The sequence below is a fragment of the Scyliorhinus torazame genome, chromosome 8 (assembly GCF_047496885.1).
Source record: "Scyliorhinus torazame isolate Kashiwa2021f chromosome 8, sScyTor2.1, whole genome shotgun sequence".
Classification (NCBI taxonomy): domain Eukaryota; kingdom Metazoa; phylum Chordata; class Chondrichthyes; order Carcharhiniformes; family Scyliorhinidae; genus Scyliorhinus; species Scyliorhinus torazame.
The window spans coordinates 23,090,519-23,104,228 of NC_092714.1; the positions used below are offsets into that span (position 1 = coordinate 23,090,519).

At 48.0% G+C, this 13,710-nt stretch overlaps 1 long non-coding RNA gene across 1 annotated transcript; it reads left to right on the forward strand.

The window, feature by feature from the left end:
* The first annotated feature begins 1,266 nt into the window (after positions 1-1,266).
* LOC140428717 (uncharacterized) lies at positions 1,267-10,422 on the forward strand. The gene is made up of 2 exons (XR_011948835.1): positions 1,267-1,348; positions 9,801-10,422. It is a non-coding gene; the product is annotated as an uncharacterized lncRNA (long non-coding RNA).
* Positions 10,423-13,710: the final 3,288 nt, after the last annotated feature.

The window sequence follows — 13,710 nt, forward strand, 5'->3', positions numbered from 1 at the left end:
CTGCCACTGACAAAATGCCATTGCGCCTGAAATATCAGACCATTTGAGACCTCCATTATTTAAATTAGTTGTCTGCTTCCTTCCATCAGGCAGCTGATCCGTAACCCAGCCCACTTCTGGGAAACATCCCTGGAAAAGGGAATGTGCCAGGCAGCCATCTCAATGCAGCTTACTGCTATTTTCCTGCCCACCAATCCCCACTCCTAGTACTGCCACCATGGGGCTGGGAACATACTGGATCATTAGCTCAGGACTCTAATAATTTCAATCCAGGAACGTAACCTGGGACATCTTATGGCGCAGTGGTAGTGTCCCACCTTCCTGGCCAGAAGCTCTGGGTTCAAGTATCACATCGAGACCCGATAGTCACAGAGGGAGCATTTGTAATATGACCAGGCAGGGTCATATTACAGCCTGTAAATCCTTCCAATACGCTTGATAACAGACAGTAAAAAGTGGGAGAGTTTTCTGGTCAGCTACCCTGCAGAAAGTAACAGCAATAACCACTGGAGTACGTTGCCAAGCACAATGACAGATCAATCCAATGGAAGTCCATGGTTGCCACCCTCATGTTGCATGGTACCTGAGGAGAAGGAGGAACATAACCTGTTCCTATCCTAACTACTTCTGCTCAGGTCCCTCAGTGCTAACCATTTACAGACATGTATATATTACTGCCCCCCCCCCTTCCTCATGATTACAGAAGATAATTTTTACATTTATTTTCTTTTTTCCAACACACTTCAAGCCATGACGAGTCGGGCGAGATCTGTGACTTGTTGTGGGCTGTGAATTTTAACCCTCCTCGTTCCTTAAAAAGAAACAGGAATGCTGATTCTGGACAGGAAGGCCTCAGGGAAGGTTACAGATGGAGAGGATGTGACAACTAGACACTCCCCACAACATCCTGCATGTCGTCTTATTGACTTCAATGGACAAACACAAGGGGGAAAGGTGTCAAACAAATTTCTGACTCTAGCACCTATTTTTAATTATCGCACAGAATTACCCTCATCGTCTGCTTAAATATTGTTAATTGTGGAACATGTGGGTATGTCAGCTGCAGAGCCTGTGCTGTTATTTACAGCCAGAGCTGTGAGTTTGTGATCAATCCTGTATACAACAGGATAGATTCAGAGATGTTATACACATATCACACAGCACCACTGCCAGGCCGACTCTGGATTTTCCCAGTCTCTTAGAATCCATGTTTCCTTCCTCCCTGAACCAGAACTAGTTTGAGATATGTTAATTCTGAAAAGCTCTCTGAGTTAAACATGTCTTCGAGGTTATCAGTCAAAAGTGAAGAGCAATGAAGAAGGAACCAAACAATAAGTGACAGCAGATGGTGAGTGGATAAGAACCAGGTGGTGTTATGGTGGTTCTAACCTCGTAATAAAAACACTGTTTATTGTGCTTTTTTCCTTAAAAGCCTGCTACATAAAAGTCTTTAAAACGTAGATCAAAGATCAAGGTGTAGAGATCGGTTTCCGCCCCAGTGTGCCTGAGGTAGTGATTTGTTTCCACCTTGTTTATTTCTAGCCTGTGTCCCTGACGGTTGGTTTTAAAACCATTCCATTAACCTTGGTTATAGGTCAGCCGCAGTGCACAGTACAGCAAGTGATGTACCAGGGTCATGTTAAAGCTTGATTGAACCCAGGCTAGCTGAGCCGACACATTTTCTGTCTCCTTGATACGCCGAACTGTAATAGGGGCAACTTATTCCGCATTGTCCTGATTAAAGGTCTCTTGCTGAAAGGATTATGATTTTATCCTTACAAAAGCAGAATACATTGGTGTCGGCGGTGGCTTGTTTGGTAGCACTTGAATCGCTTAGCCCCTACGTTTGTGGGTCCAGGTCCCACTCCAGAGACCCAAGCGCAACCTCTAAGTTGACACTCAAATGAAGTACTGAGGAAGGGCGGCATCTTTCAGAGAGGCGATGGTGGAATAGTGGTACTGTCTCTGGACTGGCAAACTAGAGACACAGAGTAATGTTCTGTGTAGCCACCTGGGTTGGCCAAGTCCCGACGTAAAATGGAGAACAGCAAAGGCTGCAGGGAAATTCAGCCAACACAGGCAGAAACTAGCAGGTGCAAGTTTACTGTGTATTAAACTCTGCAAAAGCCCAGACAGTATCGAGACAAGCAGCCATCTGCATAATAATGTAGCATCCATCAACATACTAATGAGCGATCCCCGGGTACAATCAAAACATTTGGGATAAACAAAGCCAAGCCAGACTCCCCGGCGCCAGCAGGAGTCAACACAAAAGAGGTTAACGGACACCTCAAGACCGGCCATCGATCAGGGAACCGCTTCAGTATTGGAGAAATCGAATCAAGCGATTGGAACGAAGTCCAATCACTTGGAACCAGATACAGGGTCAGCCCCGAAAGGCGGGAAGCCCCTGGGGACTATAAAGTTAAGCCCCCAAGTTCAAATCGTTCTTCTTGACCGGGTCACTCAGGAACGCGAACCAACCCTTGACAGTGACCAGTTCAGCTGCCGCCAAGAGCCAGTAAGTCTTAAGTCAACGCTCGCTACGAGATAGGCGCTCCTAGCTACCAGTCCATACCAACTTCGAATCCCGCAGACTCAGAACCCGAACGAAAGGCCATTTGTTCCCCTGGCCTGGTGGGCCAGTCCGAAGCTAAGTATAGGCCTGTTAGTTGTAGAAGTAGCTTAGAAGTAGAATTTATGCATGAGTAGCGATTACTGTGTATATTAAACGTGCTTTGATTTGAATCTTACTAATTGGTGTATTGCGTTATTGATCGTTACTTGAACTTGAACCTCGTGGCGGTATCATAAATGGCGACTCAAGAGCAAAGGTTATAAAACAGAGCAAATTGACCTAACCAAAAGTTAGCAACATCTGGGAACTGTGTTCAAATCCCAAATGATGGAATTTGAATCCAATAAAAAAAATCTTATATTAAATTCATAGAATTTATAGTGCAGAAGGGGGCCATTCAGCCCATTGAGTCTGTGCCAGCCCTTGCAATGGGAACCCTACAGCTCCACCCAATCCCAGTAACCCCACCTAACCTTTTGGACACTAAGGGCAATTCAGCATGGCCAATCCAACTAATCTTCTCTTTGGACAGTGGGAGGAAACCCACGCAGACACGAAGAGAAAGTGCAAACTCCACACACACAGTAAGTAAACCGAGGCTGGAATTGAACCTGGGGCCCTGGAGCTGTGAGGCCACAGTGCTTACCACTCTGCCACCGTGCCGCCCTGTCCGTACGAAAACCCTTCTGGTTCACTAAAGTCCCTTTCGGGAAGGAAATCTGCCATCATTACCTTGTCTGGCCTCCATATGACTCAGTTGACTGAAATGGCCTTGCTCAGCTCCAAGGGCAATTAGGGATGGGAAACGAATGCTGGCCCAGCCAGTGAGGCCCACATGCCATGAATTGTTTAAAAATCAGATGCTAAACCTGCCGGCCCTCTCAAGTGAAAATAGTAAACCTATCGCTATTTTCATCCTTTACCCACCATCACTAAAATCAGATTATCTGGTCATTATCAAATTGTTCTTTGTGGGACCTTGCTGGGTGAAAATTCACTTTTATTACATTACCTAACAACAATGATGATAATTCAGAAGTACTCCATTGTTTGGAACATGCACTGGGACACCCTGCGGTTGTGCAAGGTGCTATACAAATACAATCCTTTCTTTAAAAGGCACATTCGCATTGGGGTACCAGTCTCAGCACTATGGAGACAGCCTCCTGCTGGTTTCCCCAGTGATATCCATTCCAGAGACAGGTCCTTGAGCTGAAACGTTAGCTCTGAATCTCTCTCCACAGATGCTGCCAGACCGGCTGAGTATTCCCAGCATTTTCAGATTTTATTTCAGGTTTCCAGTGTCTGCACATTACCCGCATTTTGCCTTTATCTATCTGCCCTTCGTTCGATTTTCATTCAAGGGTGGCCCACCGAGATCCACCCTTTCCTCCGACCCTCCTACCCCACCCCTCACTGGTGACTCCCTCTTATTGACACTCATCTCATTCTCACTTACTTTTCTCTATTGATGCCTGATGGAACGCCCCATGTTCTGGGAGCAGCCACCACTCATGGCCGGCTATAACAAAGAGTTGCCAGCCTCCCATTGGCTAGCAAGTCTTGGGGCAGGATTTCCACCCTACTTGAGCAAATGCAGCAATTAAATGTGCCCCATGGAGTGGCAGTTCCGGCTTCAGGGTTCCCATTGCTAAATAAGGATTTAATTCCTTATTTCCAGGGACTGGATCAAACCAGTTTTGCTGGCGGATGTCAGGTCTCCCTTTGCCCTGGTCAAATGCTGCCCATTGTTTACCAGTCCAATATTAATATTTGAAAGGTAAATGATTAAAAACATTGTGGACAAAGCATCTGCGATCCAGAGCTTCGTAAATAGAAGTATTAAGTACAAAAGCAGGGAAGTTTTGCTGATCCTGCATAAAGTTTGGTTAGGGCACAGCAAGAGTTTTGGGTCCAGTTCTGGTCATCACACTTTAGGAAGGATGTGAGGGTCCTTAAGAAGGTGCAATGAAGATTTAACCAGAATGGGCCCGAGGTTGACGGATTACAGTTACACGCTTAGGCTTTAGAAGCTAGGGGTTATTCTCCTTGGAGCAAAGGAGATTGAGGGGAGATTTGAGAGAGGAGTCCAAGATTACGACAAGTTTGGATTAGGACAACAAAGCAAAGCACGTTCGTTCAAGGGCTAGGGGACATAAAATTAAAGTTTTGGGCAAGAGATGTGGAGGGATGTGAGGAAGAACTTATTTTACACACTCAAAGGAAGTGGGGTGGGCTTGGAGCCAGGGAATGGGACTGATTAGATTGCTCCACAGAGAACAACCATGGACTTGATTGGCCAAATGGCTCCCTTCTGTGCCAAGATGAATTAATGACTCTGCATCTGTCTCGGTATAGAAATAAATCAGTATCTATTTTGGTACAGATATATTTGCATCTATTGCTAGGGGCAGCATGGTGGCACAGTGGTTAGCACTGCTGCCTCACAGCTCCAGGAACCCGGGTTCAATTCCGGCCTCGGGTGGCTGTCTGTGTGGGGCCTGCACGTTCTCCCCGTGTCTGCATGGGTTTCCTCCGGGTGCTCCGTTTTCCGTACACAGTCCAAGGGTGTGCAGGTTAGGTCGACTGGCCATGCTAAATTGCCCCTTGGTGTCCAAAAGGTTAGGTGGGGTTACTGGGTTACGGGGATGGGGTGGAGGGGTGGGCTTAAGTCGGTCCTCTTTCCAAGGGCCAGTGCAGACTCGATGGGCTGAATGGCCTTCTGCATTGTAAATTCTATGGTTCAAAGACACAAATCTTATGTTTGCAGGGATTAATTTCTATATCTTTCAGTATGGATGTACCCTTGAACCTCTCACTTTATAGATATACCTCTATTTCTGTAGATAGATCTTTGTAATTAGCTCTCTCTCTATATATTGATTAATCTAGAGAGATAAATCTCTGTATCTATCCATATCTTCCTGCAGATATACAGAGATATCTCTGTAACAATCTGTAGAAAGATATCACTCGATCTGTCTCTGTACAAGTGTACCTCTGTGTATCGATATATTTTTGCTTCAATCTCTGCAAATATGTCTATCGGGCGCGATTTAATGGAAACGTTTGTAAGTGTCATTTCAGGTGGGTCCGGCTGGGAGTTCTCCCTGGCTCTGTCAGTGAGTTCCGCGCCGCTATCTAAACACACTTAGTCACTTTTTCGGGCCCCCACAGTTCCTCCCCGGGCTAGCTCACACTTAGAGTTTTTTCATCACTGGGGAGCTGAACCCGCTGGCCAAACCGGCTCCTCAGAGATCGGGCCACCCTTTTGAAAGGGTGCCCCGATCTCTAAGTGAGCTTGAGGATCGCCCACACACCCCACCCATGGGCAATCCCCAACAACCCCACCAAGTGAGGAAACTCTGCTTGGGGTCGCTGAGGAACCCCCACCGCCCCATCTTTTCAGGCCTTCCCACACCCCGTTTCCGGACCACTGAAAGAAGTGAAAAGTCCCCTACCTTTCACACCCCTCAAACCTGCAGAGGCCCATTCATACCCGCCCTTCACCTCACACCCTTCATGTGCCCCTTCATCCCTCCTTTCATGGGCATGATGCCCTCAGACTTTGACCCTTGGCAGTGCCTTCCTGGCCACTTGGATACCCTGGCACTGCCAATCCTGGCATCCTGCCAGTGCTCCTGCCAGCCTAGCAATGGCACCTGGGCACCTTGGTAGTGCCAGGGTGGCAATGCCAAGGTGCCAGCCTAGCAATGCCAGTGTGCCCAGGTGCCAGGGGGAGAGCCAGGGTGCCACTCTGCCCTCTCCTTGACCACCCACGGGCCTCCATTGGCCTTGGAGACACCCCCACATGCCATTCTGCCTGGTCCACGTTTGTGTGGAAAGTGGTAAATAGCGCTGGGCAAGTGGTGTCCTTGGGGAGACCAATAGATTCCGGGAACCAATTAGATTCAGCACCAGCAAGGTTAAGTGACTTCTTGAACACACTTAGCAGTCCCAGACTGGGTCCTGACCATTATGGGTGGGACCCAGATCGCAACGTCTCACAAGGTCTTGTTAGATCTCGCAAGGCATTCCGGCTGTTGGGGTTCCCGGGGAAGGCTTCTCCCGGCTGCATCCCGCTCCGATTCCGGCGCGGCCAGTAGAATACACCCATCATCACAGTGGTTAGCACACTTGCTTCACAGCTCCAGGGTCCCTGGTTCGATTCCCAGCTTGGGTCACTGACTGTACAGAGTCTGCACGTTCTCCCCGTGTCTGCGTGGGTTTCCTCCGGGCGCTCTGGTTTCCTCCCACAGTCCAAAGATGTGCAGGTTAAGTGGATTGGCTATGCTAAATTGCCCTTAGTGTTCAAAAAAGGGTTAGGTGGCGTTACGGGGCTAGGGTGAAGGTGTGGAGGGGCTGGTTTAGCACAGTGGGCTAAACAGCTGGCTTGTAATGCAGAATAATGCTAGCAGCGCGGGTTCAATTCCCGTACCAGCCTCCCCGAACAGGCGCCGGAATGTGGCGACTGGAGGCTTTTCACTGTAACTTCATTGAAGCTTACTTGTGAAAATGAGCGATTATTATTATATTATTATAAGGTGGCGGTATGGGCTTAGGTAGGGTGCTCTTTCCAAGGACCAGTGCAGACTTGATGGGCCGAATGGCCTCCTTCTGCACTGTAAATTCCATGATTCTATGATTCATCTCTATCACTGTATAGTTACATCTAAGTCACTACGCCTGTAACGAGGTAGCCTGTAGATACTTTGTGTTGTGGTGGTCAACTGTTAAAAATCGCCTTGCGTGGTTCAGGAGACTCACTCTGGCATGACAGTCACTTCCACATTTACTACGGGGGAGGACAGTGGGCTGAGAAGGTGCATGATTCACCGGCCTCTGTTTTCTCTGGGCCATCTTCACGGCTAGTAGAGCCGCCATTTCTGCTCATCTCTTCCAATACCTTTCTGAATAGTCATCTTCCAGGGGTCACAACCCCCGTCAGTGACTGTCTCCCAGTTATTAACATTAATGTCCTATTTATCGATCTGTATAGATATCCCTGTCACGTCAGGATGAGAGTTTTTTGCTCCACCACCATTCCCCTCCCCCCCAAACAGGATTTGGACTTTTTTGTCCTTTTTCTGATCCTTGTTCAATGTTTCGCGTTGGCCTTTCTCAAAACGTTCCAACTTGCAAGAGCTTTGCACAGTCTTAAGCTGACACCTCTTGGCCACTAAGTGAATTGCAAGTGAAGGTTGGCAATTTACTCTCTTGATTTGATAACCCTTTAAGGGCTGCCTGTCCCACTTTATTTTCTTTGCAAGCAAGATCACTGACAAGGGCAGTTTCCTGAGAAGGCGGAACATAGAAGTGATGACCTTATCTTCCGTGGCATGGGGCACTTCCTGAACCGGTGTGACAACGGAACTGTCAGGCTGAAGGGATCTTGTGTGCGAATGGTACGGCTCAATAGATATTCTGGAGCCTTGAAATCCCAGGGCGATGTGAAAGAAATAATGAACTGACATTAAAGTACTCTGTCCCTTTAGCTTCTCATTGTGTTTGCAAGATGAGCATTCCCCAAGCCTGTATCAGCAGAATATCAGTATTCATCACCGGTAGTGGGCAACAACAGGCCATACGACATTCTAATCAACAACCAGTTGTATTAATATAGCACTTGTAACTTAGGAAAGAAAATGTTCCCTGAATTTCACCAGGAACATAAGCAGACAAGAATGGACACTGGTCCAAAGTGTCAGCTTAGACTATTTCCCTGTCTCTGGAGTGTGGTTTAAACCCACAAGAGAGATATAGGATCTTAGGGAAAATGGTGTAATTTCCCCGAAACTGAACTCAGATTTAAACATTACCCAATGCTTGAGTCAATTCCCAATCTCCCTGGTGCAGCCATTTTAATTATTATTATTATAATAATTCTGATTCGGTCAAGCAGGTCTAATCTCAAATTTTTAAGACTGGTGAGCTCCAAAGGATCGGAGTGGGGCAAGCTCAGGCCCAGAAAGCCTGTGGCTGGGGTAAAATTCAGCCCGGAGTCCATGGGCTGAACATCTCTGTTTGTTGACCATAAATTCGATACGACTACAACTGAGCTTCAAATTAACATATCATTAATTAGGAATCTCAACCAATGAGATAGTTATGAAGCTGTAGTAGTTTGTTGAGGCCTGCCTCCGCACCTTGCCTCCCCTTCAGAGTGGTGCTGCTCAAGCTAAATATATATAACCAATTGTCTCTCTCTAATGGAGAGAAATGGGTCTGTGGCCCTTTATGGACTATGGCTCATTTATCACTGATGAAGCAAAAAGTGTTATTGCTGAGGGAAACTGAATACTGCCTGACATGCTGTTGAAGATGTCCTTTGTAATGACGCAAACTCTGAGGCAGAGGGAGCTGTTGAAACGTAGTCACTGTTGTAACATCCAAAATATGACCGCCAATTTGCACACTGTTATCTCCCACTTACAGCAATGTGACAATAACCATATAATCTGCTCTCGTGATGTTGGCTCAGGGATAAATATTGCTAGGACACCAGAGAGGCTTCCCCTGTTCACCTTCATTATAGCACCATGGGCCCTTTAACATCAGTCTAGAACAGTGTTTTTCAAACTTTTTTCCCGGGAACCATTTTTACCAACCAGCTGTCCTTCGCAACCCATGCCGGTCAACCTTTGCGACCCACGCCGGCGGACTTTCGGTAACCACGGCGGCCAATCTCCGCGACCCACATCGGTTGGCCTTCGGTCGGCCTTCATAACCCATGCCGGCCAACCTTCGCGACCAACACCGGTTGGCCTTCGGGCCCCACGCTGGCCGACCTTTGCGACCCACGCTGGCCGACCTTTGCGACCCACGCTGGCCGACCTTTGCGACCCACGCCGGCCGACCTTCGCGAAACACACCAGCTGGCCTTCATGACCCACCATTTTCACTTATCTTTAATTTGACAGGTGAGCCTGCTTGGTCCTCACAATCTCACTTGCTTTGTTATTCAATGTTACATATCTGATAATGACTTCAGCTGATGATTCACGATCTCACTGCAACCGTTAAAAAAAATATAGAGCTTTATCTTCAAACTCACCATGTTTAGTCTTCAAATGCCTTCGAAGTTTTGAGGTGTCTAAAATTTAATTTGCCAGTGCTTCCCTGAATATAACACACATGAACTTTGAAACCTGATATGGAGAGGCACAATTAATAACCCACACCTCAAGTAATCATCTTTATGCTGCTTTGTTCCTGTTTTCAGCTTCTTCTTCATGGGTTGTTCACCAGAGGCCCTGGAGTTCACACCAGCACTGCTGGCAGCTACAAAATGGCGGAATCTCTCTCGCACCCAGAACATGTGACATCAGCGTACGGGGTACATGACCAACTCTCTGACGCCGCTTCCGGTGGGAGGACTCCATCGTTTGCTGAAAGACATTGGCCCTGGTCAGCGCGCTGACGTCAGGAGGTGATGATCTAACCCGCTGGGCTCTGGGCCTGCACACTGCTTGATCCGGCGCGGGATGGCCTGCAATCTGTAAATTCTATGATAATCTATGATAATCTCAAATGTCCATTGCGGCCGGCATTTTAAAAGCCATTCATGCCGTTGGGCATTCCTCCCACAATTGGGAACGCCCTGACCGATTACACCATGACCCACCTGAACCCTTCCCTCGACTCACCCGTGGGTCATGATCCTGAGTTTGAAAACCCCCTGGTCTAGAGAGAACTGGGTTTAATATTTCATCTCAAAGGCAGCACCTCAATCGGTGCAGCACTCTCTTATTACTCTTCTGGGAGTGCCAGCATAGCATATGTGCTCCAGTGGCTGGTGAATGAGAGAAAGAAAAGCATTTGACATAAAACAAATTACTGTTTCACACTTGGACGTCTGAAATTTATTCTTGGGCATGGGCGGCTGGGAGAGGAATGAAATTAGTCTTTGAAATTGCCCAAATGGTCCAGCCTGGCAACATTTGGAAACGTTGTTTGTGATGGCATTTTTAATAGAGCGCACGATATTGAACAACTTCAGAAAGTGGTCTCGAGGGCCCACCCCAGTGACAAGTGATGATACTCAATGACTTTGCACTCCTTCAAAGTGTGTCGGTGAGGTGCAGGCGGAAATAAATACAAGTGTTGATGCTTTGCTTGCCCGCCACTCTTTAAGTATGTGCCTCCAATATTTCTGGAAGCTCATCTCCATTTCTGGATGTGCAGAGTAGTAGAGCAAAAGTGAAGAGGCCCAGGCCAGATATCTAATTAACAGGGATGGGTCATCCCCACGCATGGTGGGCACTGGGAGTTTGGTGCGAATGAGTGTGGAGTTCACCTGAAAAGGTCAACCAAGAGGGGTGGTATCATGCCTATTCCTGTACTGTAACATTCCCTGATTGAATAGAGTCATATTTCCAATGAATGCTGGCCTTGTCGATGGTGCCCACATCCCTTCAATGGATTAAAAATAATAGTAGGTTCTCCTGCAAATGCATCCTGGCCTATTCCAGGAATGTGGCCTCTGTTCAATCAGGGAACATTAAAGGGCAGAGATAGACACAGTGCCCACCCCCCTTCTCCAACTCCACACCCTTCAATGTTCCTCTGTGAAGTATACAGATAGTTTCATCAAATGGAAGGGTGTGATGTAAGATGTGCCACTACACTCATCGAACTGAGGAATTCTGTTTACAGCATGAAACAACCACATTGTTAAATAACTCTGTCTGCACAAACTTGGTTCGAAAACTTGGCCCAAGTGGAACTTATAACACAGGCGGGTACTGTTACAATATGTGGTATTTCTTCATTGAATTAAATCCACCCACCCGTGATTGAAGCTCAAATCTAATTTACGGACATTTACCATTCAAGAGCAACAGTGAGTTGCCCTCTCATATCTCATCATAATCTCAAAATTATCTCACTGGATTTCTTTCTTGTCTATCTAATCATAGCCAGTGAATCACCATCAATGGCTTCTTTTCCCGTTCCAACCACACTTAACTCTGATATCCCTCAGACTGGTGCCACTGCCTTCAGTTCCTGCTCAAACCTCTGTTCCTTTAGGACTGACTCCATCCCTGACCTTAGCTACTGTGTGAGGGTGACCCAAACAGTTCCCAATCTCAGTATCATACTTCTACCAGCAAACCCCGGGGGCGATTCTCCGATCCCCGCGCTAGGCCGGAGAATCGGCGCAACTGTGCCATGACGCTCCGACACCGGCGTGCGAACCCCTGAGGTGCAGGGAATCGGCGCCATTTGCGCCGGCGCATTTGGCGCGGCCCCAGCCGCGGGCCGCCGATTCTCCAGCCCGGATGGGCCGAGCGGCCGCTCCGACGCAACAGAGTTCCACGGGCACCGTTCACCCCTGGTCGCTGCCGGCGGGAATTCTGCGGGAACGCTCAGGGGGCAGCCTGTGTGGGAGGGTGGTCCTTCACCGGAGAGGGCCTCCGATGGGGTCTGACCCGCAATCGTGGCCCACCAATCGGCGGGCCGGCCTCTCCCCCCCCTTCCCCTCTGGGCCTATTTCCTGGCGCGGCCGGCCCCTGAACACCGACCCCATGTTGGTGAGGGACCGGCGCGTGTAAGAAGTTCCCCGCGAATGCGCAAGATGGCACGGCCCAACTGCGCATGTGCAGGATTGAGCTGCCCCAACTGCGCATGCGCGGGTTGGAGAGGCGCCGTAAGGAGGCTGGAGCGGCATGAACCTCCCCTGTGGGGGCCAGAATAGGTCGTGTCCGGGCCCTGTTCGCGCCGCCGTGAAACGCGACCGTGAACACTTGGCCTCAATATCGGAGAATCGCAAAGGGTGTCCGCACTGTCGCTAAAGCCACTTATTTCTACATCCATAATATCACTGACTCCACCCCTACATTAGTTCTGAGACCTGCCTCCATGCCTTTGTCACCTCTCAACTTCACAATTCTAATTCAGTCCCAACTGACCTACCACATTCCACCCTCCGTAAACCTGAGGTCATCCAAACCTCTGTTCCCCAAGTCCTAACTTAGATTAAATGCTGCTCAGCAATCACTTCAATTTTGTCTGACCTTACCTGGACACCCAGTTAAACAACCCTTCAACCTTAAAAATTCTCAACCATGGTTTTTAAATCCCTTCAAGGCCCTGCCCCTCCCGACCTCGGTAATCTCCTCAGATGCACACCCTCCTCTAATTTGGCCTGTTACACATCCCCAATTTTAATTGCTCCGTTATTAGTGGCCCGGTCTTCAGTTGCCTCAACCCTATAGTCAGGAAATCCCTCCTCAAACCTCTTCACCTCTCTATCTTGTCTTCCTCCTTTAAGATGGTTCTTATACCCACCTTTTAGACCAATCTTTTGATCACGATCCGATATCTCCTTTTTTTATGCCTTGGGATGTTTTGACGGTGCTCTATAAATCCAGGTCCATCTTGCTGTTGTAAAAAAACAGGGCCATTCCCAGAACCATTTTGACCTGCTGTAAGAAGCAGCAACTAAACACCTGGGCACATAGCCTAAGGAGGTGCTTCAGTGTTGTTTTATGGGATGCATCAACTTTCTGCTGGTAAATTCAACCATAACCTACCTCATCTTCCATCTAAAATGGGTGAGAAATGATCCTGTGGTACTATTTGAAAGGGAGTTTCCTGGGCAATATTTCTCCTTCAACAGGCTAGTCATTACTGGCAGGGGTCCGCTTTAGCTCACTTGGCTAGGCAGCTGGTTTGTGATGCACAGCAAGGCCAGCAGTGTGGGTTCAATTCCCATGGCAGCTGAGGTTATTCATGAAGGCTCAACCTTTCCCCTCACCTGAGGTGTGGTGATCCTTAGGTTAAATCATCACCAGTCATCTCGAAGGGGAGAGCAGTCATCTGGGACTATGGTGATGTTGCTGTGGTAACACCATGTATTGCAGTACCTGAGAGGTGGATGACCATTGGCTAGACCTAGGAGTCTACCATTGGCTAACGTACATAGCTCCTCCCTGAGAGGCGGGGTATAAGAACCAATGCCACCCCAGCAGCCTTCACTTTCTTATCGAAGCTGCTTGGGACAGTTCTAGCTGATTAAAGCCTGTTAGTTATGACTCACCTTGTCTCGAGAGTAATTGATTAAACATCAGTTGCATTACTTGTTGCCCTGCATTGCCAGTGTGTTTCCTACATTACACCCTTTTCATTGG